At 43.5% G+C, this 27,004-nt stretch overlaps 1 protein-coding gene across 6 annotated transcripts in view; it reads left to right on the top strand.

Annotated features, from left to right (window-relative positions):
- Positions 1 to 27,004, top strand: part of FOXN3 (forkhead box N3) — a 206,309-nt gene that overhangs the window by 30,148 nt on the left and 149,157 nt on the right. For 3 of the 6 annotated variants that reach the window (XM_056492231.1, XM_056492229.1, XM_056492225.1), the window contains exon 2: positions 7,424 to 7,548. The exons of 2 other annotated variants lie outside the window; for them this stretch is intronic. The gene's annotated coding sequence lies outside the window, so the exon portion shown is untranslated. Of the gene's footprint in view, positions 1 to 7,423; positions 7,575 to 27,004 lie in introns of all 6 variants that reach the window. One more of the 6 variants, XM_056492226.1, reaches the window with a different exon arrangement.

Raw genomic sequence — 27,004 nt, 5'->3', positions numbered from 1 at the left:
AGGCTGGCTGGAGGCTGAAGCTGCCCCATCTCCCTCTGTTTCCTCAGCCTGCCTACGGAGGAGAGAGGAACAGGGAGAACCTGGGCCAGAGTAGGTCTGTGATGGAAAGAGGGAGCAGTACGTGAAGGCATCTATGAGTAGTTCATGAAGGCTCCTAAGTTTTGATTATCTTTGGGAAACTGAGGACTACTGTGAAGTGTACATGAGGAAAAACATGTCTGGGGGAAAAAAAAAAAAAAGTTGTTTTGCTGGAATTCCCTCTGGTGATTCAGAAGATTTTGTGTTGGAAAAGACACTTTCTTCTGGGCTGTAACTGAAATGAAAGGAAATACATAAAGAAGGTTAATCTATCAACTGAACTATACCAGCTGCCCTGTGAATGTTGAGGCTTCATGGAGCTTTGAAGTCTCCACCACCACCCTGCTGAAAGGAGCTTGGGACAGTTAGTTCTTCACTTCTCATCACCTTTGTCAGCCAGCTTGATTTTCAGGTTGTGGTAGCAAGAATGAAATGCTATTTGTGCCGACAATTAGTGAAAATTTAAACCAAACTGATAGCACAGACAATGTGCAGGTTTTAACACAAAGGAAAGGCCTGGAGCAGAAGTTTTTCCCATTCTTACATCAATCAGATTAATAACTTAAATTTAATCTGCAGTTTGTTTTATTTTTGACATTATGGAATTCTCCTTCTTAACTTTAAATAAGACTTGTTTCTATATATGTGTATTTTATGTGTATATAAAATACATATATAAAGTATATGTATTTATTAATATAAATTAACACATACTTATTGTAAGTGTATGTATATGAAAAAATATGTAGTTGTTGCTCCAACATATCTTACTGGCACAAAGAATTACATGCAGTCTTTGGAAAGTGCATTTTTTGAAATGCTGCCATCTCTTTGTTGAGTATTCAAAGAACATTGTAATTATTGCTGTCAATATATTTTAAATGCTCAGTGGAAAAAGTTGCAAACATTTTTGTTAGAACATGTATTTGTTTGTAACCTGTTCAATACATCACCTGTTTGTATGCCAGCTGGCTTCTTTTCAAAAATGTAGTATTGAGAAGATATATATATATTTTTTTATCATTGTGATATATTTTTATGCTGTTGTCACACATTAGTAGAGATCCAACCCCTCCATAATATCTTCTGGAAATATTTGGGAGACTTCCTTTTCTGGATATATTGTCAAAATTGCTCTTGGCTTCAGTTTGGGAATGCGAGGGATTTTTTTCAGTTCAAAGTAAACGTAGTTGTGCTTGCCAATGGTTACATCAACACAGCAGTGTTCATTTTGTCTGGAAGGTACTAAGCTGTGATGTCTTCATGTCTGAAACTGTGGCTCTGGAGCAGGTCTGGGTCCTGGGGGTGGCCAGCTGGGCAGATGGAGTCTTTGGCTGACAGCAGCTCACACAGGGAGCTTTGGGTTTAGGAGGTGCCTCCAGGTGCTTTGTGCTTGCTGCCTTCTTGTCTTCCAGTGGAGCTGCCTGTGGTCACGGTTCTTCATCTGATGATGCCAAAGGCTGCTTGTGCCTTGTGTGAGGTTTTGAGCGTTTCAGAGTGTTATTTTCAATGTTTGTGTTTCAGCATAGGGCTGCAAGTTGGGAGGGAAGAGTAATTGTAACAGTATGACCAATCTGTGTGTGAACATCCCCTCAAAGGAAGCCAAGGGTTGTGTTGCTGAAGCTGAGCTTTCCTCCTGGTTGGTGCCAGCTGCAGCTCCTTAGGCTGGGTCTGGCCATGCACAGCCTCTTCCTGCTGGGGCATGAGCCATGCAAGGGTGGGTGACCTGCTTCTGGTGCAGCCCAAATCGATGTCAGGATCTGTAAGGAATCTCTTCTGGTTCCCCATCCCCTGGGTGCAGACAATCAGTGAGTTTGTCCACTCAGTTTTGTGTGTTTTCTGCTTTCTTTCTGAGAGCAAAGGTGGTACAGTTTTTTAGTGGAAGTGGGGACGATCCAGTGCCAGAGGTCATTTGGCTGGTAGATTTCCCCTGAAGCTGACACCTCTTGGAAAACATCTTCCCTATGTTGAAAATACTTACCTATGCTTTCATGCTTGTGTACTTCACAGTTCTTCAGAGGCATGTCTGAGCAGAGATGAAAAACCCACCTCTGGTGGGCTCTTCCTCTCCTAAACTCTCTATGGACTCTGTTGTGGTCTCAAGGAGGAGTCTATGGTGTTTTATGGATGCACTAAAAGAGGCTCATTTTTTGCTGGCTATTCTGCTTAAATCTGGGAGAAAACTGTTGTAGGCTGAGGTAGCTAAAACTGTCTGTCTGTAGTTAGCATGGCAAGGGTTGTGGGCTGGATATCTTTGGCCCCCGCTGGCCAGGCTGCGTCATCCTGCCGCAGCAAGCAGCCAGAGGGAGAGGAGAAACCTGAGATGCACAACATGTAAATACTCCAGAAATACTAGGAATTTGGCAAGAAGGGCAGCAGTGGCTTCCTCTCTCCCTGAAGATACCGCCATATGCCCAGAGATAAATCCAGGTATTTCAGCAGTGTTGGCAAAGCTAGTTTTTGACTCCCCGTGCTCCCAGGCTGGCACGAGCACTGCCCTGTCCTCTTGGGGCCAGGGGGCTGCAGGGTGAGGAGGAGACATGGGAGACCAGGGAAAGCAGTTCCATGGGGGTAGCAGGACCTGCAGTATGGCAGAGGGCCTCATTTGGGCAGTGCACACCATCCTCCTGACCCGGTTTTGGGGTGCAGGGTTGAGGTTGGCACGGAGGGTGAGTGCTGAAGGCAGGACGCACACCTCCTGCTTGTGCCCTGTGCTGTCTCCTTTGCATTTTGAGATCTGGTGGGATTGTGCCACAATATGGAATTGCTGCAGGCAGATCACTTTTATGACACATTACTGCAATAAAATTACAAATTTATGGCAGTCAGAGATCTAGGCACGTGCCCATAATTTTTCCTTGCTGCTGTGTATTGTCTGGTTAGTTGGCACATGAACTCAGCTGATCCCTGGGAGCAGGAGATGATGCTGGGAGCACTGCCCCTTGCTGCTTAACCCCCTGGGCCCTGGCATTCCACCCTGGAGTGTGGCACAGCCAGGGTGCAGGGCTGGCAAAGCACAGTGGGGGCTTTAGAGTGGGTTTGGACAGTAGGGAACAATGTACCCTGAGACATCTCCTCTATCAGCTTGGGGCAAACCTTGAGCTCCTGCTTGGCACTGGTACCACTTTTCTGGCCTTGTTACTGCTACAAATGGAAGGTGCATGGTAGGTTTTGGCTTTGGGGCTTTTTCATAGGTTGGTTGTTTAAGTTTTTTTTTTTTTGTTGTTTTGTTTTTTTTTTTTGTTTTGTTTTGTTTTGTTTTGTTTTTGTTTTTTCGGTGGCTTGTGGGGTTTGTTTTTTGTTTTATTTTGTTTTCTTGGGGTTTTTGTGTTTGGGGTTTTAAATTCTTTCTAATTTTTTTTGTTGTTTTGTTTTCTTGGGGTTTTTGTAGGTTTTTTTTTGGTTTTAAATTTTTTTAAAAATTAATTTCTTTGTTTTTAATGGGAGGGGGAGATACTTCACTGTATAGGAATGCCAGGGTCAAGAATTCACATTGAGCTCCTGGTTCTACTTTTCTGTACATAGCCCTTCTCCATCCGTGCCATCTGTCTGTTGAAATTAATGCTTTAATACCCTCTGCAGGGTAGCATTGCTGTTTATTTATTCCAATGTTTAAGTTTCTTTTCGATTTTTGAGATTAAGCTGGAGTGGCCAGGCATCATCGTGGACTGTAAAATTCCAAGATAGCATGTCACAGGCTCTTGAAATGGGGGAAATACATGAAATTCTGGTTTTGCCTGTGTTTTCCTTGGCTGGCTTTCCTAGCTGTGGCTCCTGGAGAAGGGGAGGGGACCAAGGCCCTAGTTCCTGTAGTATGACCCAAAGCAGAAAACATTTGGTGTGCAGTGCCCCAGAGTCCTTGCTGCTCCTCTGCTCCTTGGAGCCCTTCCCTGCCCCAGGCTGTACCCTGGAATTCAAGCACAGTCTCTTTGGAATAGCCATGGAGATGCTAGACTTCTGACTTGCATGGCTTTTTTTTCCCTTTAGAGGTAGCCAGAGCCTAAGACCATCACACAACAGTACTTAAACAGAAGAAAGGTTAGAAGTATCATAACCTAATTGGCAATCCTACATGTCTCATCTTTATCTGCCACCGGTATCATCTCCCAGGGTGGGCTCAGGGTTATTTGGATCCCACCTGAACCTGCAGCACATCCTGGGAACCCTGTTCCTTTCTGTTGCCTTCCTTTGTTATATTCTCTTTTCTGTCTGTGCTCGGGGGGGGGTGTTGTTTGGGTGCTGTTTGACTCCAGTTTAGGTGTGACTCAGCATTGCTGTATGTTTTGTTCTGCTGCTGGTTTCTGCATTCCCCATAACCTCCTGGTGCTTTCAGCTGATAGCACCTAAGTGTCTTACCCTAAATTTGTGGCTGTGATCTCCCTACCAGCCACCACCCTCCTTTGCTTGCTGAGGTCTTCCCTTGGCCATGCCATCCTATGTAGACCATGTTTACCTGGAGATAGCATGCACATTAGCCAGTAATTATCACAGTAATTGATTTGTGATAACTGCAGGGTATCAAGCAGGGTCTATGCAGACAGATTCCCCTGCTTACCCATGGCGTGGCTGCCCTGGCCCTCTGTGGGTGCCCACTTGGCTGTTGGGGAGCTCACTCCTGCCAGCAGTATCTGGAGATGGTGCTTTCTTTCCCCTGTGTCTGGATAGGATATGTCCTTTTTATTTTGCATCCTGGAGCCTTTAATTACTCTCAACAAGTCCCTTTCACACTTTGAAAATCCTGTAGCAATTTCAGTTTGAATTGCTTTCTCTGAGGCTTTGGTTTAGATGAGTGCACCTGCTCTGGGCTTCCAGTGGTAATTGGGCTGTAATAGTTATGATCCTTTAAATGCACTTAAGGTACCCTGAGCTTTAAGAACTGATAACGATGCAATCTGGCATCTCAGCACTAGTTTTGTCTTGTCTCTGAGCATTTTGGTTTAAATTGTATTGTTTTGCTATTTGTAAAGATTACAAATATTCACAGGTTTTGGAACTTGGATGTATTTAATCAAATCCTGCCCTGTGCTCATGTACCCATCCCACAGATCTGGGTCCTGGGCTGCTCCTCATTTCCCACTCTGCCAAACCCCTGCTGAGCTCAGTGGGAGTTTTGCCAGAACGAGGCCCTAAAAAAGAAGTATGACTCATTTGAGCAGTTGTGCTCGTTTGTGCACCAGTCCAGGCTCACGTTAAAAGGATATTAAACAAAAAATACTAAAGAACCTACTTGTCTTGTCCTTGCCTAGAGCAAACATTTATCCTGGGACTGGTCCAGCAGGTTGGAGATGGCCTTTCTTCTGGTTTGTGTGTTACTTAGGATTTTATGATATGGATACCATCAGAGGTTTTACACTTCTCTGCTGCCTTAATTCCCTTCTAAGGAGGCAGAACAGTGAGTGGGATGAAGAAAAAAGAAAGACATCTCTCTCAGGCATGTACAGTGGCAAAAGGTGTGCAGCCTGTAGCCTGCTGCTGAACTCAGAATATAAAATTTCCAAAATTACCACTTGTGAGTGTGATAATGAGCTGAAAGTAAATATGGTTCAGTTTGCTGTGATTCATTCTTGGGGGGTTTAATTGGACTTGGATGAGCTGGCATTGTTGTGGTGCAAGAATGGAGTTTCAGAATTAGGCATATCTGCTTGGCAGTGCAGAGCTGCAGCATCCCAATGGTGCTGGGGAAAATTTGCCCTCTAAGAGGCTTCCTAGGATGGCTTGAGGAAGTTTTCTGGGTGGGGAAGGAGCCAGCTGCTCCCACAAAGGCCCCAGGAGTTCACCTGTTGGTACCAAATGCTGTCTTCTCTCTCTGAACCACCCTCAGATGAACACTTGGAGTTAAGGTAGTCACAGTGAGATGGAAGATTTTCCTTCACCAAAAAAGCCCTCCAAGCTCTCCTGGCAGGGAAAAGGGACCATGAAATTATGATAATGGTAACTTCTGTAATGAGATGCTACTGTAAACAAAAATAAGCATTTTTGTGCTCTTTCTTCCAGCAGGAATTTAAATCCCCAAAGCAGAATCACCTATTCAAAATGGCTCAGACAATGTTTTACATCTATGCAAGGAAAGTACTTTCCTTAAGAAAGTGATTGCAGTTTAGCTCCATGAGAAGTACAGGTGTGGAGGGATGCCCTAACTTGATGTTTGACTGGTGTAGCTTGACTAACCTGTGATGTGCAGAGAATTTGAAAATGGGAACTGCCCTGTCCTGCAGTGGGGAGACACAGAAATTGTGTATCACCCTCTTTAAAGCCGTGATCGTGATTATGGGATGAGGCAAAGAGATTTATATAAGCCATTCTCATTAATGCCAGTGGGAATTACCCAGAGCTATACAAGTGCATCACAGTAAGAAATGTGCCTTGGCAGTTCACTATTAATATTTGAAGAGAGTGCAAGTAAAGTCTCCTCTGAGTCAAGTGGGCAAAAATTAGAGATTTGGCAGGGGGTGGGGGGGAAGGGAGGGGGAAATTCTGTTATTTTAGTCTTTGGAGAGGTTATAGAAAGGTGAACCATTCATACATACAGATCCTCAAATACAAGGAGTTGCACATGCATGTGGCATGTTAGCTGTTCCCATTGTTATAACTGCAGGTACTCAGCTGCTGTCTGCTGGTTACAGGTGGGCAAGAGCCCATCTCTCTTTTTAGGAGCTGCTGACCATCTTTGCTGACCCACTCGGTGCTGGTGCTCACCATGGGGCAAGACAGGCTGCTGCCATTCTGCTTGCAGTTACATGCTGTGCTTAAACAGGACAAGGAGACTGCTGGCAGCAGAAGCAATGCATAAGCAAAATCAGAATTTGTGATTGTAGTCTAGGGAAGTATCTCAAAAAGCTTGGTTTGTTTGAAGAGGCCCTCGAAGCGGGTAGAAAGGATTGTGTATTTATGTGAGGTACAGTGAAAGGCAGACATTGACCTCTACTTGATGTTTCTGAGTTAGTCATTTTTCCTCTGTTTGGTTTGTATCAGTGACAAGCTTTCAAGCTGGTTTCTTCATATTTTGCCTTTTTTTTTTTTTTTTTTTTTTTTTTTTTTTTTTTGGCTTGAGTTGGCATGTAGTTTCAGTTTTAATATGTGAGTTCCAGTAGGAACTTTTTGGGACCTGTCCTGCAGTTTACCCAGTACAGCCATACAGCCTTCTTGTATATATGGCAGAGCTGGGGCTGCAGCTGGTAGCAGCGTGGTGCTGTGGTGCTTGTCCAGTCCCTGCAAGAACTGTGGCTAATTGCTACCATGCTGTTTAAACTAATTCTCTTTATTGTTCTTAGCATTATTTACATAATTTTTTATGGAAACCCATTCCACTCGAACAAGATAAAGTAAAATTTACTGTTCCTAACAGATGTTGACAGCTTTGGAACAATGCAGGACACGCTGATCGCATCTGTGCGGTGCCACTGGCTTGGAAGAAGGTTCCCCAAAGCAGACGAGTCCTGCCTCTCGCCCTGTGGATGATAAATGCCAGAGGTAACCTTCATAGCAGCATGTTTCAGGTGACAGTCCAGCCCTAGCCCAGGGTTCCCTACTGACAGGCCCTTGCTCATGGCTGCTCAAGTTCAAGTTCATCAGTTTTCACATTCCCAGCAAATGAACTAGTGAGGTAAAGTTGGTGCTACGGATGCTTGGTGCAAATCACCTTCAGGACTTTTAGGAAAAAGTCCAGGGTCTTGGGGATCATCAGCTGCTACACATAACACTGAGGATGGTTGTGTGTTCCCTCAAGTTGAAAGCAGAGGATTTAACTAGGGGACAGCCACAGACAAAGTACATTTCTCTCTTTCAGCTGAGCAGTGGCCAAATCCTGACCCAGTGTCTATACCTCTTATCACCCCTATATGGCAGGAACTCTGATAGGGTTTAGCAGCACAATGATATGTGCAGTTTTGATACTTCAACAGAGATAACAGAATGCCTAAATAAATCCTGTTTGATGCTTAAAAAAGGATTTCATCCTGCTATGCCTATAGGCAGATATCAGAGTTTATAATTCACTGTCTAAGGATTTGATCCTTTCATTTTTTTGCATTCCATCTTGGAGTATTTTAACTAGGTAGTCATTAAGGAAAAGAAATAAAAAATGTAGTCACATAATAGTCATATGGAATAAAGTTAGCAGATAATTAGGTGTTGAAAACTGTGGACCTAGGAAGGTCCAGTTACTTCCTTAATACTGATATTTAATTAGACATTAAAAAGTAGAAATTCTTGAATGTTCACTGCTTTCCTGTTATTAAAAAAAAGTCACACATGTGAGGATGCATGTCTCCTGTGCCTTGCTGTGTGGCAGCAGTTACAGGATAGAACTACTTGGACACCCTGCCACTGTTACCATACCTGCTGCTTAACAACTGTTAGCACCAGCTGGGCCCAGCCAGGAGCACCACACTAAGGCCAGAGCAGCTTTTAGGCTACAGCTAAAACTTCTGCTTTTACTATTCCTCCTCCTCATAGTTTGTGTGACTGAAGCTGAGCCTAGCTGCAGGATGGGTAAGGCTGCAGGAGGTTGGCTGAAGTGTGGTTCCCTCCTGAGTGCAGGCATGGGTCAGTGGTGGGAGCTGGGGACAGCTGTGAGCACCAGGGAGAACCCAGGTGAGGGCAGCTTGGTGGTTGTTGGGAAGGGAAAAAGATATTTTTATTCCTGCAGCTAAAACCCTTTTGTATTTTGGTTTCTTTTAGCAGCTATTTATCCAAAACATTTGGGAGAAAAGCTGTCTCTTTATTAAATATTTAACACCCTTGCCTTCAGCTGTGGGCTGAGAAAGCTCCCAATCCACATGTGAGTCACCAGAACTCCTCCGACAGAAGCAGAGGAATTCCAAACTGGAGATTGCTGGAGGAAAAAAAAAAAAAAAAGTTTGCTGATTTGGAAAAAGTCCAAAATGGTTCTCATCTCTCATATATCATAAAACAAGCACTGCAGTCAGTCTGTTGGGTATGTGGACAAGGAACTACAGAGTCCCAGTTCTGAGGTGGAGAAGCTCTCATAATGCTAGGGAGCATCACACCCTATATAATACAGATGAGAAGTACACCCAGTAACTGGTCTTTTATTAAGTGCTGTCTGCATTTGGATCCTGACATGTCAGAGGTGACAAAGTATCGATCACTGTTTCCTGTAGTAGTTTGTTCCATTGGTGAATTAGTCTAGTTCTAATCTGTTCAGCTTTCATGTCCAGCAGGCATCTCTTGGCAAAGCCAGGAGATCCTTGGTTTGGAGGTGCCCTGCTCTCTCAGGATGACAGTCTGGGATTCATTTTCAGAGAGCAGGGGTGCAGGCTCCTGCAAAAAGAGCGCATGGTAACAAATGGTGTGATAAGAATGAGTTGTGATAACAAAGAAGGTCACGGGTATCCCAGCACTGCTGGTGGTGAGCACTGTGCTTACATGTGCTGTGCAGGCATGGAGCATGTGATCTACTCTTTTTATTTCTATTAAAGTGACAGGAACTGAATAAAATAAGATGAAACTTTTTTGGCGTGTTTCTCCCTTTGGCCAAATGATTTTATCAACATCCTTAAGAATTTTTCAGCTGGCGAGTTGTATGTCAATCTCTGTCCCATAGCCAATTACAGAGGCATCTCCAGCAGTGGTTTTACACCTCTTTCCACTGCAGACCACTTAAAAAGCTTTACTGGTGATGAGGGTTCCTCGTATAGCAAACTTACACCTCCCGACAAGAGGTTTACTTCTCCCATTACTATTTGTAGATACTTAAATGGGGTTCACAGTATATAACAGTATTTTCAATGGTTGAAAACCATTGGACTGTGACACAGGTAGTTTCTGTGCACTCTGAGATCACTCCTACAGGGAAGACATGGCCATTAAACATTTTTTTTAGGCTATGTGCTCTGAGTACTTTAGAGGAACTTGTAGCTAATGTGCCTGATTCTGCTTTCAAAGCAATGTTTCTGTATTGCCTTGTTTTGAGCTTATTCCTGATTTAAGATTCTGAAAGAAAGAACTTTTTTCTTGTGACTCTTGAGCTTAGAAGTACAAACCTTATAGCCTCACCACCTAGCCCTACATGGTGCCTGTTGGAAAGTGGGGGGTGACCAGTAGCACATGTTAATAACATGTCCTCAGTTGGGCAGCACTGACTGGCCAACAAATTCTGGTACAAGTCACTTGGCTCCCTTGACCAGAACCTCTGCCTTGTGCAGGTGGAATCTGCACAGCTGCCTGTTGAGTGTGCCTGCCTTTGGGGTACAAAGGGTTAACAAATATGACTCTTTATGGCCTGTGCTTTGCCACTCTATATGGGAGGAGTGAATGAGGTTGTTGGAAGTCAGTTTGGGCATTAAAGATTGAAAGCAGTCAGATTTGACAGGCATTCTGCAAATAACTGGAGAGAAGATGACCAGGAGATGGTTTGTACCAGCACTATGGAAAATGTTAAGACCCTTTTTAAAAGTCATTGCCCAGATGTGCTGCAACGTGTACCTGGATGAACATGTGTTTAAGGACTCCTTACCAGGAGGAGCTGGTGTGGCCATCCTCCTGTGCCTGAGCTGGCTGACACAGCTGGCAAACCCATTCCCTACCCATTGCTCAGATTACCCAATACTGCAGTCACCAGCTCTTTGATGAAAGGCGGGTTCATGTATCAGATTGTTGAGCATTAGGGATAGGGGATTAGATTTGCAGTGTAATCTTTCTGTAACATGCCTCTTGATCCAGAGACTGTGCTTTGTAAAAGAGCTCTTTTCTCTCTGACACTGGGGAGGCCTGCTCAGGGACGACTATCTTCTACCTTCATTTGGAGATAGTAAGGCTGCTGCTGACCTGATGTTTGTCAAGGTCACAGCTGCACCAGGCAAAATTAGTTCTGTGCAGGACAGTTAAGTAGATTGGATTTTCTCAGTTGTAGCTGATTTGCTTTCATCTGGGCTCTTCTTGCAAAACCATTTAAAGTCCATTCCCCTCTGCCCCCCACTGCCTATTTATGGGAAAAGACTGGAAGGGGGATATTCTTGCCTGGGGTCCAATTCTGCTTCAAGCCTTATTCTTATATCTTTCCAGGAAACTGTCTACAGAGGCTGAGGCAGGCTGTGTAATCACTCTGGAGCCTTGGGTTGTATTTCATCCCATCATGAATGTTGTAGGGCCAGTCAAGCTGGTCCTCCCCTGTACCAGCTGAATGCAGCTTTGCATTGTCTGCCTTGGATCCAAAACCCTTCTGGGACCCTTCTGCAGATTCCTGGTAATTTTAACTGAGCCCCTTTCCAGTCCAGCTTTGTTCTTTGTTTCTGGAGCCTGGTGAAGCCAGTTAATCTGGGTCAAAATGCATCAAATCCCATGCCTTCTAATCAAGGAGAAGAACTTTTGATTTGAGCAACAGATTTAGCTGGTTATGTCCTGGCCACTAGAAAACCTGTCAGCTGGCAAAGCAGGACATATGGCTGTGTGTGGGAAGCCTGTTCCTTGAAAACATGGTGAGGTACAAGAGGGAGAGTGATTTTCACCCGGCTGCTTTTTCCTTCAATGGCTTTGCCAATGGGATCTGACTGTGGTGGATCTTTGCCTGCTGCCTCAGGTTGTAAAGCAACCACCAGTGGAAAAGACGTCTTGTTTCTAGCCATCCTCCTGTTTTCAATCCCTTTTATTTTAAGGTGTAGTGAAACCTGAGATCTGCAGAAATTGTTGCCTGGTGCATTGGGAAGAGAGAACTGGAATTTGTGGCAGACAGGTGACAGAGTGAGGGCTCTGTGACACTGATGATAGACTGTTCATTTCCATGGTGTGAATGGTGAAAATTCATAGGTAGATTTGCTTGAGGGCCTGGTAGGGGCATCCCTGGTGTGTGAAGGGGATATTTCCTTCTTTACTAAAGCACCTTCAGCCTATCAAAAGTCTTTGCTGCCTGGGACTATGTGGAAAAAGGAAGCATGGAGATAATTGAAGCAAAGGAGAGCTATTCTATGGTATGTTCCCACCTCCCCAAAACTGTAGCTGATCAGAGTTTAAAGGAAATACGCTTTAATTTCTCCCAGAGCTTCATGTCTCTCCTCTCTGCATACCAGAGCAGTGCTGGCAGCACTTCTGGGTCCTGAGGAGTAGGGTTCAGTCTGCCTGAGGGAATCCAAGAGGGCCACAGGGAGCAGGTTTGTCCCCCAGTCCCTGTGTGTCAAGCGGGCCCCCTTGACCTGGCTGCTCTGATCAGCTGCATTGACACAGAGCCTGTGTAACTCTTGGCCTGTGGCATTCTGCAGACTGGCCTGGAACTGATGCTGGAATGTCCCAGTGTAGAAACTGTTGGAAAAGAGAAGCACTAAAGTAAGATTTTCATATTTCATTTTCTTTTCTAAAAGCTTTGCTGACTACCCTTGTCCGTACTGCACTGAAAACATGCAGTAATTCCCATTTGTCTTTGGCATTTTCTCTTGCTTTTTATGGTACCTCCTCTGATGTTGTGACAGCATGTCCTGTGCTGGATTACAGGTATAAATACTGCTTTGGGGTTGGGCTTTTTAGTCAACATGCATTTGGGAAAGGTGCTAGCAGCTGTCAAGGAGACAGTGCTCAGCCTGTGAATGTGCAGTAGCTGGGAACATCAGCATCCTTTGTGTCTGTGTTTCAGAATAAGTCTGAGGCATGGGGATTTTAGGTTTTCTATTCAGACAGTATTACATTAGGAATATGAAGTATTTGACAGTTCTCTTATATTTACTCTTTTAATGTCAGAATGTGTCACATCTGGTATTAATTGGTGGAAAATTATGGCTCTAATTTACCAATTTGATTGTCTGGGAAAACTGAAAAGAGTGTAACATAATAAATGAATGCCTATTAATCTTTAAAATTTGTCTGTTTACTGTCTGCTAAAACAGCCTATTATGTGGTGCTGTAAACAGCTTTCTGGAAATACTGTTATTCATGGAGAGGAGTTGCTACCTGGGAGGGCCATGGCCAAAGTGTTCCAGAAGCACTCAGGGCAGGATGTGGCCTGCAGAAATCCTGGGCCAGTGATGGCTTAGACTGCCATGTGAGGAAGGGTCTCCTCCAGGGAGGAAGGAGGCTGCCATTCATCAATAACCCTGTGGGGTACAGACACAGTGTCCCCATGCCCCTGGGCGTGCCAGCCTGTTCCACACTGTCCTGGCTGTAGGAGAGCAGCAGATGGACATGGCCTTGGCTCTTCTCTATTCCTTCACCTGTGGCTGTTACCCTATGGGTTTCTTAGTCTAGGGCTGCACTGATGCCCAACACAAATAAACATATTTGTCCACAGTAATGATTTTGATCATTATTAATGAACATTAATTTCCAACCAGGGCTTTTCAAAAGCCCGGAATTTTTCAAACTTGCCAACACAGGAGCATAGGCAGGAGTTGGGTTGTTCTTCCTGGGGTTGCAGAGTTCCTGGGAGACAGTTTGCCTGGCTGGCAGTGTGTGGATCAAACCCAGAGCACAGATACACTTTGGCCAGGCACTGTCACTCTGTCCTGACAGCCCCAGCTCTAACAAGACTGGCTTCCACTGCCTCTGTGACAGGCAGGCAAAGCAGAGGATGCTGGTGGCAGCACTCTGTCACTCTGTACTGTGTGTGGATGGTGACAGGCTCAATAGCTTTTCTATCAAAAGACACGCGTGTGTTTGTGAAAATACATTTTTGGAGGATCAAATACCAGGTGCTTATTTTAATAGCAGAAAGCCCTGAAACATGCCAACTCTGGAATAAGCTGATTCTGAAAGCTGACATATTCTGTATGATTATTCCAGTATATGCCATCTGTCACTAGCATATCCAAATATTTATGTATTTTTGATTATTATAACTGTTACGAGGGTACTGAAGCTCATAAATAATTTCATTTTCAGAAATCATTTTATTACTCTTCCTTGGTTTGATAATGACATTTTGCACGTGCCTGTTCAGGCTCTGACACAAGGAAGAGTCACAGTGTGGCTATGCAAGTGACAGCCTTCTCACAGAAAGCCTGTGGCCAGGGGATGCCTGAGTCTGTGTCCTGCCTGGGACTGTGCCAGTTCCCACTCCCTTCATCTCCTTGGGCTTCAGGCTGCACTGTGCTTTCATTCAACTCCATGCTGCCTTGTCAAGTGACTGTGCTTAGATTGGGAAATGCCATAATATGACTAATTATGTTTAATGCAGATAATGTCTTATAATCAAAATAAAGAGTGGATTGCAAACAGATCCTTAAAGGGCACCAGTTGCAGAATTGACGCTGTATTTATTACCAATAACATCGCTGAAGTGCTAACAGCTGCTCGGCTCCAGCAAGTGCGGCCCCTTTGTGGAGTTTTCCAGAAGAAGGGCTAAGTGTATCAGAAGCACATTACTGCTGATAATAGTAATTAGTTCAGTAGAGCTCAAAATGTTTTGTAAAATATTATTATCTTGATTTTGCTTCTCTGCAAACCGTGGCAGAGAAACAGCCTCCTTGGCTCAGAGGAGTCGCTGCTGTCTGTGGGGATGATCCTGGCTTTGGTGCAGGGCTGCTGCCCTCTCCTTGGACCATATTGCTGTCTCCAGCTGAGTCTAGAATCTAAGGGATGTGCCCTCTCTGCCTTCATTTTCACTAGTGTTAGCAAAGAGACTTCAGTAGATGGAGAAGTGCACTGTTGTGGGAGTAGATTTGGGTGTTGGATTTTTGAAAAGCCATTGTTAAGGTGAAAAAGGAAACCACAAGCTATAAAGGTTGACAAAGCTCCTCTGTAAGGGACTCTTATTTTGCTGTGTACATTTGTTTTCTCTTGCTTACTAAAGGGATAAAGTGCAATCTAGGTTTCAGAGAGAGATGGCTGATTAATCTGTCTGCCAGGTACATATGGAAATAAATTAGCAAATGGTGCATCTGGGATTAGACTACAGCAGAGATGATAAATTATTGCCATCTTCCATGGCTATATTACTGAGGCATCACTGGGTTCCCAGTACTCAGTTACTTGCTATTCACACAGAATTATCGTGGCTGTGGGATGGAAAGCCTCTGTATTTGATGCAATTTTTTGTGATATGCTAGTTTGAGAACTGATCTGGCCAGACCCATAAGGATGCTGTATACTTAGATTAAGAAAAAGCAAAGAGATTTGATTTGGTTCTTCTGCTCTGCATGAAATTCTGCTGGTTTCTGAGTACAGGAATGCTCAGGAAGGAGAAAGGCAAGGACCTGCAAGAGGTTTTTCCACTATCTGCAGTCACCCTCCACCCTTTATCCCAAATAGCAGAGTTATTTATCTATGCTAACACAAAGTTGTGAGGCCCTGGAAGAGAGCATTCTCTGACCTAAACCTCTCCCACACTCCTGGCTTGACCCAGATGTAGTTCCAGATTGCACAACTGCATCTTATCTCTGAGATCAAGAGTGAAACACCACAAGGGCAGGTGGTATTTGCATTGAATGCTGATACAGACTTCTCAGCTGTGTCTCTGCTTCTGCTGCATTTTTCATGTCTGTTTAAACTGATGTGTAGCTGATGGGCACGCAGCTGAGACGTACCAGCAATGCCTACAGCAGGACATGCAAGTGGAGTAAATGCGACAGTAGACATGTGGTCTACTCTTTTCTGGAGGAAGAAAGGGTGATGCAGAAGTTCTCATCAAATCTGTGGTGCAGAGGTGCCAGATCCTGTGGCACACCAGGGAGCTTTGGGAGTGGTGGCAGCATTGCTGGAAAAGCTGCAGCTGGGCTCTTAACAGGAGTTTGCAACCTGGTGTGGAGACCTGGAGTCTCCAGGTCAACCTGCATGGACCTTCTCAAAACCAGTGTTTGTGCAGGGGGCTGTGCTGGGGGCTGCTCCTGCAGGCTGACTCTGGGGCACAGGGTGGAGATGAGCAGGACAGGATTCTTGCAGAGCTGCTGGCGGCTGGTTGTTACTCAGCTCCCACCTGTGGCACTGGTGAGGGACATGAGCCTGGCACAGGACAGACAGCCATGTGCTGGAGGGGTCTGCTGCACCTTCAGGCTGGGCAAGGTGAAGTGCTGGGCTTGAGGGGCAGTTCCTGGGTGACTGTGGCTGCTGCTTTTCTTCTGCAGTCACTCCTTGCAGTCCGTGAGTGGAGCGCAATTAGGATGTGTGTGTTTGTAATTGAGTATGGCTAACGAGAACAGTGCCTTTCCTTACAAGATGCATGGGTGGGTGCCTAGCTGTAAATCTGAGCTAGCGAGGACTCTGAGAGCTCTGTTCAATTAATCCAAACACAGAAATGTTTACTAGAAATAGATTTATTTTCCAGTGACTTCATTTGCAAATTTTGGTTAATGACAACAGTTTACTCCTAATACGATCATGTCAAGCAGCAAGTGGGACTTACTGTTGTTCCTGGCCTTTCCCACAAAGTGTTCTGAGCAGAATGTGGAGTGAGTCAAAGGAAGCACTGGCTGATGGATGAACAGATTGCAGCACAGCCATCTATTCTACTGCGCACTTCCAGGGAAACCCCAGCAAATTAGATGTGCAGTTTTTAACCATACAGAGCAAACTAAAGAAATTACATTATGAATGAAAAATTAAGTGGAAATGTCTACTGTCTCATAAACAATTCAGGAATAACTCCCTCTAAAATATTCTGGTTTATGCATGCATTTAATTTGTGCTCTGGGAGCAAAATAAAGTTGCTAAGATACAACAGTCTAATAATGATTTATGTAAATTTATTTGAACAAAGCAATGATGTAGTTGCCTATAGTAAATAGTTTGGAATGTGAAATGGTATTTACGAACTGCTTCCCTCTATATGAATACAATAGATGATAGGGGAAGCTACATGAAGAAAACATAATTTTACATTCAGGAGGGACTCTGATGCTGTGTCTAGTGAGCAGGACAGCCAGTTGAACAGATTGCTGAGTGTCTGATAAAATAATCTCTAGCTTGGTTCTTCCTAGGCTATTTATAGCACGTGTTTAATTTAAAATTTAGGTATGTGCTGCAGATGACCCTAACAATCATACCAGGGCCGTGTATGATAATACAAATTGTTTGCCTCCCATTGCACATATGCCAAAATCTCAAGTTGCTTTGCACGCAGAAAATCAGACTCCGTATCCTCAAAATATGGCTGAAAATAGGAAAATAATTGTAGTCCCCAGCTGCTATGGGCATATGGGGCCAAATTTATCCCATCTGTTGAAGGTTATGGAGTTCCGCCAGGGATGACTTTGATCCCGTATGTCCAGCAAAGTGGAACCAATATGTCAGTATAAGACATCTTGCTACTTCTGATGTTCTCCCAGTAAAACATCATCATTCAAAGTGGCGTGAATTTCCCAAGTGCCCAGGTTGCAAACAAAATCATGGGGGATATTTCAGAAATGCCCTGATTCTTGCTATGTTGATGTTAAAGCAGTGAACAGCAAATTGGCTTTTTCCTCAGTGAGGGCTGGAGCCTAGGAGCTGCTGGTGTAAGTGAGTGTGTATCAGCCCCAGGCACAGAAACCAAGGGCCATTTGAAACATTTTTAGCATAACACTGCAGAACAGAAAGCAGTTTCTGCATTCAGATATTGCAAAGCACGTTTGACTTGAAAAGCTTTTTTCAAATCAGGAATGATAATGCTGTGTAGAGTGAGTAGGGTCATTTACTGTATTTGCTTTGGCATACCAGGGCGTCTCTAGATACCTTGGTGATGGGCAAAGCCATGAAGTCTGCATTTAGCTTCAGCCATATATGAGTTTAAGAGACATTTGAATCCCTTGTTTTGAACAGGGCTAATTTCCTAGTCCCCAGCAGCTACTTTCTTGAAGACTAGAAGGATTCAAGTAAAACGATGCTTGTCATCTGACTAGGGTTCTGGTGACATTTTTCACAGTTAAGTTCTTCCTGGTTTATTCTGGACGAGTTCTAAGTGTCATGTGTAGGAAAGCTATGTCTTCTGCCCAGGACTTCACTGGTGGCAACAGAATGGTCCCTCCAGCACCAGGCTCGTGCATTAAAGGCAGTAATGAAGAGGAAGTGGCTCCCTTTTGTCTCATGCTTACAACAGCATGCTTACAGTAAGGCTATTCTTTTGGGCCTTTCATGCATATCTGAGCAAGACTGGGAAAATCATATAAGTGCTGGCATAAGATGCCTGCAAATTAGAATCTCTGACTGAGGTGGTGTTTATTTTCAGCAGTGCTACACTGGACTTTATAAAAGGCAGATCTTGATAAACACTATTCCTTAGCATAGCTGACAAAATTTTACATAAAATTATCCTGGAAGATGATTGTAGAGATGAAAACTGTGACTTCAGACATTTATAATCAAAGTACTTTGCCCCCATTCAGTATATAGTACCTTAAAGAGGACTTTGAATGGCTGTGGGCAGAGCCACTTCAGTCTCTGTTCAGAAAGAACATAGGCACTGTTATTCTGAAGAGAAGAGGTATGAAAGTACAGGGGACTTGCCCCACAAGCAGCAAATGGAAGATCATCTATTTTGCTCTATTTATTCCTTTGTGATCATTCTCTTCTCCCTGAGGCTTTCGCATCTGCACACTGCATTACTTATGGACTGCTAAGCCAAATCTCCAAAGGCATCTGAGAAAACCTGACAGGTTCAGTTTTGAATCTCTGTCAATGCTGGGTTTCCCTCCAAAGCAGAATTAGCCCCTGGAAATTGGGTTAAGGCATATATGCCTTTTGTTTGGCTCTTTGGGAAACCATTCCTTAGCTACAGCAGATGAAAATCAGGGAAATCACCAGATCATTTGCTGAGATGGCACATCTTCCTCCAGAAATATGTGGATAATTTTAATAGCTCAACTATTTAATGTGCCAGGTTACAGCTAACACTGTCTATTACTTGTAATGAGCTAAACTGGGACATCTCTGTCACTTGAGGGTGCTACAGCTGAAAGGAGGGTTTCATAAGAAGCTCTTGATCTGTCAGTGGCAACCACAGCTCTCACATCTTCAGCTGAGATAAAAGCACTATTTGCTTAACAGGATTGAATTTTCCTCAAAGAAATAATTGAAACAATAGGAGAATCACCCAAACCTGCGTTGAGCATTAGCAGATGAGCTGGTTTAAAATCGATCCATTTGGAAAGGAAATAATGTGCAGATTGGTCAAGGTAATGATGGTATCGGATGATAAAATGGACGCAGGGGTGGAGAAAGCTTGTGAGGGATATAGTGTCACCTAAAAGCTTTGCAGAAGTGCTTTTATTACCCTGAATCAGCTTGGTTTTGCACTGACACTTAGCTGTTTGCAAAGAATTATACCTGCTTCTGAGATAAATACATCTGACAGTGAACTCTTAACCCCTCTTTTTCAGGCCCCTTCTGGGTAGTGGCCATGGAGAACGAGATTTCCAAATACAGACTTAAAGAAAATGGGGTGCAAAACTATGGTACATAATTTACTAGTGAGCAGAACACTTCAGGAAAATTAGAGTCATTATTGAATGTAATGAAACCTGACAAATTAGAGTTTCATAGGCCCTCCCTGAGATTAGTGTGATCCATTAAACATGCTCTCTGACTGCTAAATGGCGTTGTCCCATTTCCCCATAAGAACTGGAGAAATTCTGAGGTAACTGGCTAACAGCTGATTGAAAGCACCCAATCAAGAGCTCCTTAAAGTAAGAGGAGAAATTATCCTGATTAACATTATTTTCAAGAAGGTAGTCTCTAAGTAGGCTGTAAATTGTGTTAGAAGCATTTGGGTATTGCAGGGAAGGCTGAATTTGACACTGAAGTGGCCACAAAGTAATGTACGAAGTGGAGTGATCAAGGGAAGAACATTTTGTTGATTGTGGTGGGAAAATTGAATTACTCTCAGTTGCATAGCTATTCAGAATATGTACATTAAAGTGGGTGATACACAGTTTAAAACAAGAGCAAGCAAATACAAAGAGCAGAAAAAGCCCCTTTCACAAATCCTTCTTGTCTCATTATTTATATCTTAAGATTGTTTTCACAGGGCTGGTCATGAATGCCTTATCCATTATGCTAAGACATCCTAGTGATGCAAACTAAATCAATACAATAGTATTCCTTAAAATAATTGCTTTTTCCTTTACTGATTCCACGTTAAAAGCAACCTTTAAATGACAGCCATTAGCATGTGAGACCTGGTCACTGGTACTGACTGAGCTGCATGAGATAAATGGTGAAGGGTCTGTGTGATAGAGTTGATACTGAATTTCACAGCAAAGCCTTCAAACTGGGAGTCAGTGAGAGAGTGCATAAGTAGCCAGTTTGAGATAGAGGGTCTTTATCTTGTGGAAGAGGTAGCACATGGATATTCTCTAGTGCCTGGTGATTCAGGGACCACCTTTAGCTTTCTTAAGCAGAATAGATGCTGGGGCTGTAGTTGAGCACAGTCACATTCCAGCCCAGATTAGCCTCTCTGTTGGTAAAATGTCTCAAAATCCAAGTCCCACATCTAGAAGGGTTGTATAGCATATGTGTGCTGGAGTGATGAATCTGCAGTTTAGTTTTTTGCTTGTTCCATGTCTTGATCATCCCCATCCCACATCCCAGTTTGGGAATTCCTGCATACTACCAGGCACAGTCCATAGTGTCTTTCAGAAGCTTCTAGTGCAATGATGCATGACACTGAAATGCAATAAAAATTAAAGTCTGGAATAATGGCAGGCATTAATAGATATTTCTGTTATTTCTGTGCCAGATATTTAAGTGAAATGCTAAATGGTAAGTTAAAAGAGCCACATGACTACAATTTAATGCTAAGAGCATAATGTCATCTCATTTCATAACATCCTCAAAGCTGACCAAAGCTGATCTGGAAGATTGATTTGTGGTATTTTTCCAGGATCACTTATTAAAAATGGCTCAACTAGTGGTGCTTTGGGTGGTGTTTCAGCCAGAGCAGTGGGTTCTGGTACAGTGTTAAAGTGCCATCATGGCATGTAAAGAAGAATTGAAGGAAGAAGTTTTGAAAGTTTGAAAAGGAAAACAATCACTTGAAATACAGACAAGATTCCTGTAATCTTACCTCTGCTTAGAAGGAGTCTGTCAGCATGGCTGATGTGGTGCAGAGCAAAACATGTGAACATAGTCCCAGAGAATTTAAGTTTATTCCCCCCTAATCTAGCTGCTTATAAACATCTATAGTGCCCATCCCTGTAATATCTGAGCTCTGTTTGACGTTGTTGTTCAGGACTGGCAGCTCATGCCTGCTGTCAAGAGATCTTTAAGGAAGAGCTCTGTTGGTTATGATGTAGCTTATACATAAAAATATTTATGGTAGATGCTTACATGTATCCTCTTGTAAAAGATAAAGCACTTGAGTGCAGGCTGAATGCCTGCTACCTTCTCATCTTCCTGATGTTCATTATAAACCAAGAGGACAAGTTTTTTAAAAGCTCTTCAGATGTTTTGTGCTGTAACTTTCTCTAGTAGATATATTCCTATTGATTGCAATGAAACACACAGAGTAGAAAAGAACAGATCAATTGAAAAGTAAAGTTAAGACAGCAAGCACACTTCTTTTCCACTTACTGTAATGGAAGCAGTTAGGGCTGGATCTATCCCAGGTGTAATGCTGTTGCAGTCAATGGAGTAGTACCAGCGATGAATTTGGCTCCCAGTGTTTTGTTTTGACCTTTTCAGAAGGTTGCTCTGCAGGAGTGAAACTATTAAATACAGCCAGTGATACCTTAAGTTGAAATATAGAAAAGGCAAAGCTAGTGTGCATAGCACCTTTTTCATTAAGGAAGAGGCCTGACTTTTATAGAGTAAGGGCAAAAGAATTGATTCCAGATAAGTGCTAAAGTTAGTCTCAGGTTTCCCTGGTGAATAACAATCCCAAGTTGGCCTGAGACTTGAATATCTCCACATTTGTGCACGGCTGTCTGGAAAGGGCTGCATTGTCTTTCTGCACACCTGTGCATCAGAATGGGTTTCTGTTGGATATCAGAGCCTGCAGAGACACTATCCATCTAGTCACCAATGAACATACTTCTTCATGCAAGATCAAGGGTCCTGAAATTGCCTGGCAGTGCTCAGTGTGACGATATTTGTTAGCTGGTACACTTGGATTTCAGTAGACACCACAGGTTCTTCCCACACTGCAACTGTCTCAGGAAGGCAGGGACTAGCACTGTGACTTTGGAGTACTTGCAGTTTCAAACTGTTTTACATCTTTGGGTGCACTAACCCAGGCTGAGAGACAGCAGCGTGTTCTATGGCAGCTGACAGGCAGCAGTGCAGCTGAGAAGGGGCCCTCCTACTGCATTGCCCCCACTGAGATTTCCATGGTCTCTGAGAGCAACAACAGTGAGCACTGTCCATGGGACAGAGGCTTTGCTAACAAGGATGGAGATGGAAAAGCTCTGGCTCCTCCTCACACAGTTGAATTAGCATGGATGGCAGAACTCCATCAGAGGGGTATCAGGTGTGCTGCAGGGGGTCCCTTTGCCTGCAGTGGGATCAGGGCAGCTGGAGCAGACACTGGTGCTGCTGCTTGGAAGGGAGAGCTGTGGGAGAGGGTGCCCAGGGATGTGTCACACTGGCTTGGCCTGGAGGTGATGCTCAACAGGTGCTCCTGAGGTGACTGGCTGTGTGCTCCTACCTCTCTTTTCACAGCTCCTTCTCTTTTCTCCTGTCCAGACCTCCCCTGCCCTTCCTTTTATGGCCCCTTCTCTCCTCCTGTCCCTCCCATCAAAGCTTCTGCCCAGCTGAGCTTAAGACACTGGTGGCACTGAACTGACTCGTGCAGCATGCCAGTCTGCTGATGTCTAACAGGGACTGTGGGCTTTTGGGAGCAGGGTCTGATCCCACATTGCCTGGCTCAAATGGACCAAGGCTTCCCTTCCCCTTAGCTACTTGTACAGTAAATGCACTGATATGCAACAAGTTCTGATTTTGCTGGTGGGGCAGGGAGGAGGAGTAGGTAGGTCTAAAGATTCCTTGAGCCACTTGGACCTACCCATCCTGCACATGCATGTGAGGTGAGAGGTTTTCAACACAGACAACTCTGAATAAGACCATTCATGTTGATGGAAAGATTTTAGTCAAATACAATCTCAGTATCCTTATTTGCCCTGTTTCTTGGACCTTGTAATTGCTGTACTAGGTGAGGTTTGAGTCCCTGTCCCAGCAGAGGTTTCCAAGCAGGAGACCATGAAGTAGTCTCCTGGAGCAAGGGCTGTCTTACTTTTGTAGAGTCTACAACACTATGTTTACTAGTTTCTTCTAAAGTGTTATCATAAATAATTAAAGCTGAACTGTGCTCGTTAAATAAATGAGGAATGCACATGTTCAGATGCATTATCTATGTTTTAATTGCACTCATTTGTTGATCCTGTCCTTGGGTAAGGAGGCAGGAGCCTTCTGCCTGAATGAAGGGCTTGGGAGCTGCAGGATCTGGGCTGAAGGGCTGGACCCTCATTTGTTTGCCCAGGAGTTTTTAAAATTAGCATAGTGGTGAACATCATCCAGTGCATGAGATGATTCCTATTCCTGGAGGCAGGTGCCATCCTTCTACTATGGGCTTTAAAAGTGTGGAGAAACTACTTCCTGGGGTGAAATGTTTACAGAGGTGGTTTCTTACATCCAGGCAGCTGTTCAGGATGTGCAGGACAACCAGGTGAGTCCCAGGGTCTGTCATGTTTGCAGCCACGTATGTTCATGCTGAGAACTTTGCAGTGGGCACTGCCCATATGCCCCCACAGCCTGCCTAGGGCTGGGCTGCCCCAGGGCTCCCTGTGCTGCTTCCTGCACCAGGGCTCTGCTTGTTTTGCTGTCTCCTGTGATCCTCTCAGGTGCTGTTGTCCTGCTGTGCCTCTGTGACATGCACACTCCAGTGCTGCACACGCTGAGCCCTGCAGGGTTCCCTCCACTGTGGCCCTGTAGCATCCCTCCCTTTCAGAAAACCATCCAACTTATCTCAGAGCTCCTTGCTAAACTAATTGCTGCACAGAGTCTCACAGCTGTCCTGATTAGTGATTTGAAACTTCTGGACTTAGTAACTCCATCTTCATTAGGAAGATACGTTTTTATAATAATTGTCTTTAAAGAGGGCCTAGGGGATTATTAAGAGATGGCATTCATTATCAGTAAAAACACCATGAAGAAATTTCATAGACAAATGTTGATGTTCTGGATGATGTAGATTTTCTTCCGCAAGGAAACAATTTTATCTAAAAAGGATAATTATCTTAATAATTATCTTGAAAACTAATTTGGATTTTGAGGCTTGGTCAGGGTTTTTTAGGTGGTTGACACCTGCAGTGCTGAGCAGCTGGAGAAAGTAAGGCTGGGTATTTGGGGAAAAAGCCCGAACACAAACCAACAGAAAAAAGGATGTGGAGGAAGAGTAATAGTAGTGTAATTGGTAAGGAAGGGCTTTGGTAGAATCTGACATTTAGAAAGCAGGCTAAGTTGGAGAGGAATGAACTCAGGCTGCAGACACCAAATTTGGAGCTTGAGGGCTAAATGCTAATAGAACATGACAGGTGGAGAACAAAGTATTTTTGTTTTATTTATTTATTTAATTTAAATTTATTTAACTAGGAGATTACAAGAAGGGCTAGTAGCTACAAGATCTGCTGGGCAGTGTGATGGATCAGTAACCAGCAAGAGGGCTTGCTGGTGGGAGGTGAAGGTGAGTAAGGCTGCCATGGATTAGAAGAGATGGACAGAGCAAGGTGATGAAAAAGGAGTGGGTTGCTTGCTGAATTCTGGAGGGTTTTGATACAGAAAATAAAGTGAATATCAAAAGCATTAGGTGCATATCAGAAGCAAGAATACACTGATAAAAGGCAGCTGTAAGATCAGTCAGATGTCTGTATCTATGGTCACCGAAGGAATGTAGGTATCCTTAAAATATTTCCCTACAGCATCTAAACTGTGTTTTATTAAAAGACTTTTGTCTTTAGAGAGTAATTATAGAGCAAAAGGGAATTAATTGATTTGCACTTTTTTTTCTGTACCTCAGCTTTACCTTCTTGGTGTTTATTTTGGTTATTGTGGCTTCTGAGGCATTTTTAATTAATATTTCTTTCTTAAACAGAGTGCCTGTGAATGGTTCAGAATCTCATGTCCGAGGCTGCAGAAAATATTATTTTACTGATAAGAAATGGGAAAGTGAATTTTCTCTGAGGAGATACATTTTTGAATGATTGTTTGTGTCTGCATCTAGAAGAAAGGAAATTATTATTTCTTATGGCAGCTGAGAGATGGTCATGAGGAAAAGGAAGCCATTATTAATTAATCATCAATTATTATTTTAATATTTATGTAGCACTGTGTGACTGGTGCCCCACAGGGATGGCAGATCATCTCTCTGCCTGAGGAGCCTACATTCTAAATTTAGCCATGGTGATGGCTGCTCATGGCAGATGATGTGTTTTCATCATTCCCTGCTCTGCCTGAGCTTTTCAGTTGAATCCCATTTTAATTCCCCATCCCCAATAGAGGGGAGCCTGCACTAAGCAGGAATGCGAGATCAGAGTCTAAAAGAGTACAATCAATGCAGTAAACAGAGAGGCAGGATTAGAGCCCTGATCTCAGAGTTACATCTTGCAATCCTTACCCAGAATTGCAATAACGTAAATAAAATTGTTCCAGGAATAAAGAGTGCGGGACTTGGTGCCAATTTGGAAAGACCTGCCCCTTCTGGGCCCCCACACTGATGTCCAAGTAAAGTTTTGGATTTTATTTCAAAGTCCTTAAATTGACACACTTCGTGGTGAGACCTGGCCCCCATGGAACTGGTGGCAGCCATACAGGGATGTTTTTCCTGCTGGTGTTTTCTCTGGCCTTAGCTCTTCTGCAGTGCCATTCCTATTTCTGTGCTTTGAAGCAGGTGTTTCTGGATATTGTGCCTGTGCCTGTGCCTGGTACTGCACTTCGCTGGCAGCACTCAGTAGGGTAATAACCTCTGATAGATGTATTCTGATAAAACCCATGTATTTAGATGCCAAGAATTAGATAGATCACAAGGGTTGTATCGTGTAAGGTGGCAGTTCTGCTAAGTGTCAAATTGGACTCTGTGATTCAAAGAATACGTTTATGTGGCAGCCACTTGAAGTGGAGTGGATTTGAAAAAGTGACTGAAAATATGTAGTACTGAGAGAAACCAGCGTTTATGTAAAGTACCTATCATTGTCAAAGTGTGGTTTAGTGGCTAGAACAGAAAATGGGAGTCAAACAGTCTAGGGTTTATTTTTGGCTCAAGCATATCTATACTGAAGTCAAATTAATTGGAGCTAAATACAGAAGTCTCTCTTTATATAGGATTTTTGATCTACTTTCAGAACTCTGTTAGAGATATGCGCTGTTTTGTTTTTCTAGAGGATGATCTAAAAGCATTGAAGGAAGTTGCTACATTTTGTATTAATGTATGCAAGATTTTTTCCTTATGCATCTGAGTTAGCATGAGATGTATGACTTCTATGCTGGGAGGGATAAATGTGTGGAAATCTATAGCTATTGCCAGGTGCCAGTTCTAATCAGAAATCTGTTGGCTTCACTGAAATTTTGCATAGATATTTTCCCCTGTCAGGTGACCTACTTAAATTGAAGAATACTGTATAACAGTCTTACAGATGTTGCTGGGCAGAGTCCCTGTTCTGCAGAGTAAAAGTCCAGGACAAAAAGACAAGTTTTCATTTATTGGTACATTTTCATTCATTTAAATTAAAAAAAAATTGAATAAAGGAAGTTTAAATATTTTGAATGTGACTTTTGCTTGTTAAAAAAGATTCTTTAAAGAACCAAACCAAAACAATCTGATGTCTCCAGGGGAATGCCTGCATAATGCTCTGCAAAAGGTATCCCAGTGAACTCCAGGGCAGTTCTCTTGGAGAAGTTCAGCCTCCTGGACAGTGAATTTATCTTTGGGACATTGTTTACAGGATGTCATGGTTTGGCTGTCCCTACACTGTACTGTGCAGGGGGTAGCAGATATATCCTTAGAGATTACCATGCAAGAGGATGTTGTGGTTCCCTTTTGTTACAACTTGCTTCCAAGTTGAGATGGTTTCTCAAATGTACTCCC

The sequence above is a fragment of the Oenanthe melanoleuca genome, chromosome 5 (genome assembly GCF_029582105.1).
Source record: "Oenanthe melanoleuca isolate GR-GAL-2019-014 chromosome 5, OMel1.0, whole genome shotgun sequence".
In the NCBI taxonomy this organism is placed as follows: Eukaryota; Metazoa; Chordata; class Aves; order Passeriformes; family Muscicapidae; genus Oenanthe; species Oenanthe melanoleuca.
This window is presented reverse-complemented; position numbering and strand designations above follow the sequence as displayed.